Source organism: Etheostoma spectabile, chromosome 8 (genome assembly GCF_008692095.1).
Source record: "Etheostoma spectabile isolate EspeVRDwgs_2016 chromosome 8, UIUC_Espe_1.0, whole genome shotgun sequence".
In the NCBI taxonomy this organism is placed as follows: domain Eukaryota; kingdom Metazoa; phylum Chordata; class Actinopteri; order Perciformes; family Percidae; genus Etheostoma; species Etheostoma spectabile.
Window position 1 is genome coordinate 7,524,803 of NC_045740.1, and position 7,147 is coordinate 7,531,949.

The window sequence follows — 7,147 nt, forward strand, 5'->3', positions numbered from 1 at the left end:
AGCCACTAGATGGCAACCATGTCCAACATCTGGAAACCATAGACTGCAATAATATGCTGGCAACAAGGTGACTTTTTTTACTCTCAGGGGTCAGGAAGGGCACGTGAACTGTCACCAGTGGAAATATTTTTTGAATTTTAACAGATAAGATTGGTAAAATCATGTAAAACAGACCGATTTATTTTTGGGTTGTGTGAACAGCTAGGTATTCAAGGTCAAAAACATCTTATAGGTTAAATACATAGACAGTAAAATAATAGACACAGCCACGCAGTAGACTACCACGGAGACCAGTGAAGAAGAAGCACTTTCCGATGATGGCTAAGCGTTACTACGCAGCTGCAAAGTGAGCTTGACGACGTAGATGTGACGTTGCAACCTGACTGAAAGCTGTAAGTCTTCTAGCTGTGCCAAGATGAAATCTCAATCATTCCGAACCTTGCAAAGACGGAGAGCGTAAGTATACAGTATGTAAGGAGATAACGTAGGAACAGGCTAATTATTGTTAACTAAAATGCTAGTTAACATTGGTAATTAAATCTAAACAGCTAATGGAAGTCCAAACTGCCTGATAAATATATATATATATATATATATTATAGATTTATATATATATATAGCTATGGATATATAGATATAGAATATATATATAGATAAATATAGATAGATTAATATCAAATATAATACATATTATAATACACATTACATAATAATAGGAATAAAATGCAAGAACACATTTTTGAATATATACAAGTTGGGAATACAAAAATGTGCTGCTGCTTAAAAAGTATGATTAATACGTAAATAAACCAATTGTGTAGGTTGCACTTAGTGCAGTATTGTGGTGTCTCAGAGACTATGCGACAGTTGCGTAGTTATGACACAATCCTATTTTTACTTTGTTACCATATTCATTGTTGTGTTTCTTTAGAAATAAACCATCAACAAATAGAGTCTTTAAATGCTTCAGCTATAAGGTTGTTTGCTGTCAAAGTGACGCCAAAATGAATGGCAGTCAATGGAATGCTAACGGCGGCTGATGGCTTATTAGCATCAAAATGGCTACATAGAAGGTACGCTTTGTGGAGACCCGCTTGGTTAAATATGACTGTAGCTCACAGATGGTGCTGCTTAAAGTAAACCTGCTGGATTTGAGACTTGCCATTGAGAATTATAAAAATGCAACAAAAATTACTTTTCACTTAATAATTATTTTTATTTTTGTATTCTGAGACACTAGTTATTTACTTATGATACACAAAGTAACAACTGAAGAACATTATGGCACAGATAAAATGTACTTAACAACTACAGTGTAACACATGGAGTAGCACATTGTTTTTAAGATATGGCAACAGGATATTGACAGCATAATGAGGTCACAAGCAGCATTGAATGGGCAAAATAATCTTCTGCTGAAGGACTGATAAATGTCATTAGGATGGTGTGAGCTGCCGTAACACTTTATTATCAAGAAACAATCACCCTGTGCTTCTCTTTACCATTTCCTCATTTTTACCATATACCTTGTTTAATCAGTCCAAAGTATCTAAGGGCTGGTCTTACAGTAAATGAGTCACCTTCTATGTCATACGCATGCAAATACTGTACACTGACCATAAGTTCTAGCATCAACAATGATCCCTAAGAAATGCATTAATATAATAAACACAAGAAATGGGCCAAAGGAACCCTGTGAGAATGACGTGATGCAATAACTCCCTGGCCATCCCGTGATTAACTGTACAGGCTGCAGTCTAACTGAGAGGCTCTCAGGAGTCTTGTGATCAGACAGGCGGACATGGGTTAGAGGTCAGCCCACGTGCAGCCTGAAAACACAAAAGCCTTTCTTTTTTTCATAGCATTATTCTCAGGGAAGGAGCTGTGTGTTTGTACGGGGCCAAGCGCCCTTTTATTATAAAATCCATAGAGCAGCTCTAAGTACAGGGTTGGTGGAAGAAATTTGGTATAGCCCATCCCTCTTAGGCCACACTACCATCAGGGATGTCTGTCAACTCCTATCCCCCTATTGTTTGGATTGTGGTTGGGCTTTTCACCACGCCGGGACAGCCCAAGGGAACGGGTGCCACGGTCAGACTTGACCTGAGAGTCTCACTAGTTCAACTCTGGCCTTACTGTGTTTGCCTGGAAGCGCGTGCATGGAGCTCTCCCTAAGGAACTCACCCTATCATGTCAGATAAAGAATAGGGGGATTAGAAAGGACAGTGGTTTCTCTTGCTCTAAGGAAGTTGTCATTCAGCATAAAACAGCAAAGGAGGCCTACCTACCATGTTCTCACAGCAAAGGAAGACAAGACTGCAGCTTGAGGAAAAAGCAGTGCTTCCAAAACCCCAGAGCTGCATGCAAACATTATCATGTGATCTATTTAAAGCGTTCATGCTTCTACAACTGACCTATGGGACATGAATACAGAATTAGTGATGCAAAGGGACAATGGTCTCATGGTCCTGTTGCAGCAAGGTCCACAACGATGGGCTATACTGTTGAGCCATACTCGTCTCTCTCTCCAAAGTTGTATTCAGCACCTTTGCGTTTATCCTGTTCAGCACTAGCTCTAAGAAATAAAAGAACCAAAATGCATTCAGAATTTGATTGTATCTTGAAATACATGCAATTTGAATTCTTATGTGAAATATTCTCATTTAAGCTGTAAATTTCTTTTATCAGTTTTCTTTTGCTGTCAAGATGTTTGTTAGTTAGTTCCCTGATGTTTGTGAGCAAGAGGTAAGCCATGTATAAACAGAGAATTGCTGCTTATGCTTTTGTTGGTGTGAAGAAACCTATGCAGTAAATAATTTGGAAGCTGGAAGAAAGAGACAGATCATTTGATGGAACTTTTGACACTGTTTAATGGAGAAAGCCTGCCACTGACCCATCAGTGATGAGACTCCAAAAAGTGAATGTTGCATCATTAGCATAAAGACATGAAAGAGGAGAAGTGATAACCACTGATGAGGAGACAGCTTCAAAGCACATTTTACCTCTGGAGCTTCTATAATTTACATATTTTATCTCAAAGTCATTTTTCTTTTCCCCAGATGTATTTGTGAAAGCAGGAGTTGTTGAAATGCACAATTTCTTCATGTTGTCTATAGATGTATCATTACAAATCATCATTTGTAAGGTATTTGGCCATTTCACCATTAAAATCCCAACAATTATGAATTCTGTCTGATGATGATGGTGATAAAAAAGAAAGGCCTTGGTTACATTTTTAATTAGTACAATCTCTTTAAAACACTATAATATTTTGTTTTTTTCAACATAGAGAAATAGAGATAGAGCAATGACATATATTGACATTTATATTTTCATCCTCTTCACATTTATTGCCTCCTGAATGTAGAAGTTATTAATAGTTATTATAACACTGACGGTTCCTCCTGTGGATTCAGGTCCCTGCATACTAAAACCTAAAAAGATTAGCAGGTTTATCGTCTTGTTTGTCTAGTTGTTTAACAGTCCTGCAAAAAGCAAACTTTGTCATTCAACCTTAGTTTTTGCTGCTGTGAACAGCTAGAGTTACTGTAACTATTACGCTTTCTTCTAAAGTTTTCTCCAATTTAAAAGTATCAAATGCATTCATCATATTTATACCGCACAAAATCTCTGCAAGTCACAGTATAATCATAGTCTTTTAGCAAACCACAATGCAAAATGGGTTCATAATTTATGCGACGTCACACTACACGCCACAAGTGAGTACACATTACCAAAAATCTCAACTAATGAGGACAGTCTGTATAAAGTCTTTGATGTAGTCAAGATAATGTCAATTAAGGTTAACTATCCTTAGCAATTGTCCAATTTGTAAATATATATAAATATGGAGGCGTCACCACCTAAAATAAATCGTGGAAAGTTCTATATTTGTTCACTTGGATTCAGGCATATAAATGTCTTTAAACATTGGGATGTCCACAAGGGTTGAACCCTCTGACAAACAAATCACAAAGTGTTTATCTCAAGTCTTGATGATGCTAGTAAAGATGATGAAGTTGACAAGCTGTCTAATTTAGCAAACAGCTCTTTAATGCAGTGTCAAGTGTAGAACATGGTTTCAACCAGCATAACTGTGGTCTTGTTTTGTTGTTTTTGCCTTTTGCTTACCTTATTTGCCTTATTATACAGCACATTAAAGAGACAATGAGAACAAGTCCCAATGTAGAGCCCACCAGTATGGGAACCAGTAAACCTGCATAGCATGGAGCAACAGAAGCAGAAACGATTATGTTATAATTCGGGTATCACACTCTTTTTCTCCATTTACTTCATTTGACATGTGCACATACAGTACGTATGTGTAGTTTAATGATTTTATAGCGGAAAAAAGGATTTTAAATTTAAAAAAAAAACACAAATAATTACAAGCTTTAAAAGCAAGCATTTTAGTGGTATAAGAAATATTTATGGTGTTATATTCCACACTAGTGTATTATAGATTACTCTATGCAATAGTATATACATTTATTACACTAATGGTTTAGTTTGAATATCTATTAGTTTAAATTTGAAGCCATGATTTCTGATATCCTTTTCTTTTATTAGTTAGTTGACAAATTCAGACAGTGAGAAGGTAAATAGAACTCTTATGTTATGTATTTTTTGTTGGCCTACAAAAGAGAGAAACCTTCAGTGCTGTGTATGAAATTAAAGACAACATACAAGAAGGAAAGAAGCACAAAATATAGAAAAGCAACATACCAGTGTTTATCCAAGAAAGGTCAGCTAAGTAACAGAGAAAAAAGAAGATGAAAATGAAATTCACAGAAGAATAGACACCTCAGATATAGTACTACCTAACTAAAAAAAAGTTAAAAGTGTTAAAGATTACATAAATAAATTCAGACATGATGCACTTGGTGTTGCAGAGAGGTTTTATCCTCACTTCTGTTCTTGGGGTCTATTTGTCTGCTTCAACGTGATGTCTGTAAAATCATCTCAGCTATGTAGCCAATCCTAAAACATTCTGGAATTGATCATATTGTCTAGTACACAATCACACACTCCCAATCCCAGCTGGTCCTAGCACTGAACACCAACATCCTTGACCTGTGGTGTCCCCCAGGGGTTGATTTTAGGGCATTTATTTTTCAATCTTATAAATGCACCCGCTTGGACAAACCATTAATGATGATGAATATGAGTTTTTACCATAGCTATGCAGATGATACCTTAATTTACTTAGCCCTTTCATCTAATGACTTTGGTCCCTTAGTCAGCGCATCTATATATAAAGCAAACAACAAATAAATCTGTCTGTAATGTCTATCCGGCTGCCTGTCCCTCACATATCTCGAGAACCTTTATATTCAATCTACTTCACACTTGGGGGTGTAATGCTGGTGACACAGGGGAGTGCTGAATGTGATGTATGTGATGTTTGGCGCTATGAAAATTAACTTCACTTCTTTACTTAAACCTTAGAACTATTAGTCTCAGAAACGCCCCTTTGTGTACCGATTTAACAACATTTTGATATGCGCCCAAATCTGTTTTTTTGCTTCTCCACCTACAGATTTTTGAACAATCATCACCAAATTTAGAACAGAACATTTCTAGACCAAGCTGTGTATTCTTTCCGATTTTTTTATATTCCATGCAGTTTTGCTATAGCTGGCCCTCAAAATTTAGAGTAGAGTAGAGTCGAGGCGAGTCGAGTAGGTACCATACAATGGAAAAACACCGGATGAGAGAGTTCTCAAGAATGCTGCAAGTAATACTTCCAGGTGGCAAGCAATTGGACTGCTCCAAATGGCACACATTCCCAATGCTGTAGGCAGCAATACCGGTTGATGAAATAAACAACTGAATGTCTCAAAAATGTCTTGGCTGAAAAATGACAAAACTGAAAGAAACCTATTAGGAGAAAAGGAGGGTAGAGTTAAGATTGCCACTCATCTTGAGACAAAAGAACCTAAAGCAAAGGACACTGTTAAAAAACATGGTGTCTTAATTGATTGCGAAAACAACACAAACTTAGAGGCCTTATGATTGAAAAAAACTTGATTGAGAAAAACTCATTCATGCTTTTAATTCCAGCAGGGTTGACCACTGCAATGGTCTTACAGGCCTTCAGAAAAAAAGACCATTTAACAGCTTCATCATGTACAAATTGCAGCTGCTAGAGTTCTTCCAAAAACCAAAACAACTGACCACATTATTCCAAAATTACTTACTCTTCTGGTAAGCCACACAATTGACTTTAAAGCACTGCTGCTTGTTTGTAAATCACTAAATGTGGCCGGACAAAGTATCTCTCAGATTTATTATAGCAGTACGCACCGGCTTGACCTCTCAGATAATTAGAGAGAAATATGTTGGTTACTGACAGAACTAAACACGGTGAAGCCGCTTTTAGTTTTAGCTTTAAACCTGACTGTTCTAAAATGCTTTTTGTTAACTGATCAAATGCATTCATTCTTTAGTTTTCATGTTCTTTAAATTTTCTGTCAATGTTTTTCTTTTGAGCCTTGCGTTCCAATACCCATACTACCAATTACCATATTAAGTATGCCAGAAAAAATTTGGTATGTCCCTATTCATTGTCTGCTTTTCATTATGCTAACATGTCTCCTTGCTTTCCTTGTGTTATAGCTGCTCCCAGCGAGGATGTTAAAAGTGATGCGAGTAACAGATATGACAACGGAGAAGCCGAGGCTGGAAAATGAGAAATCCTGGGTTCCATAGCATCAGTTGTAAACAATGTCAGTTACTTATTACATGCTGAACAGCTGTATATGTCAAGTGGAGGTACGACATGCTAAATCTAGATTATGCCGTATTGTTTTCCCAACATTTTGATTCACACATGCTTGCTTTACTTCTCAAATAGTATTTTCTTCTAATCTCCACCAGGGTCCTAGACATGAACAGCTTCAAGAAACAACGGAGTGTGTTTTTCTCATTTTCCTCCAGGACATAATGTTAACTGTGTTGTTTAAAGCAACTACAACCCTCTCTTTAATGTCTGCATCCCACAATTGTATTGTCTTGAACTACATATATGACTTAACATAAATAAAGACTATGCTATGATAATGTTTAATTGAGACAGTAATTCTATGTCAGGCAGTTTGGCACAATTCAGACTTCAGCGAAAGGTGGACATGCAGCAGGGAATAGA

The 7,147-nt window shown here is 36.8% G+C and overlaps 1 long non-coding RNA gene across 1 annotated transcript; it reads left to right on the forward strand.

The window, feature by feature from the left end:
• Nucleotides 1-20: 20 nt before the first annotated feature.
• LOC116694512 (uncharacterized) lies at nt 21-7,113 on the forward strand. Its single transcript, XR_004333198.1, has 3 exons — nt 21-456; nt 6,619-6,774; nt 6,880-7,113. It is a non-coding gene; the product is annotated as an uncharacterized LOC116694512 (long non-coding RNA).
• The last annotated feature ends 34 nt before the right edge of the window (nt 7,114-7,147 follow it).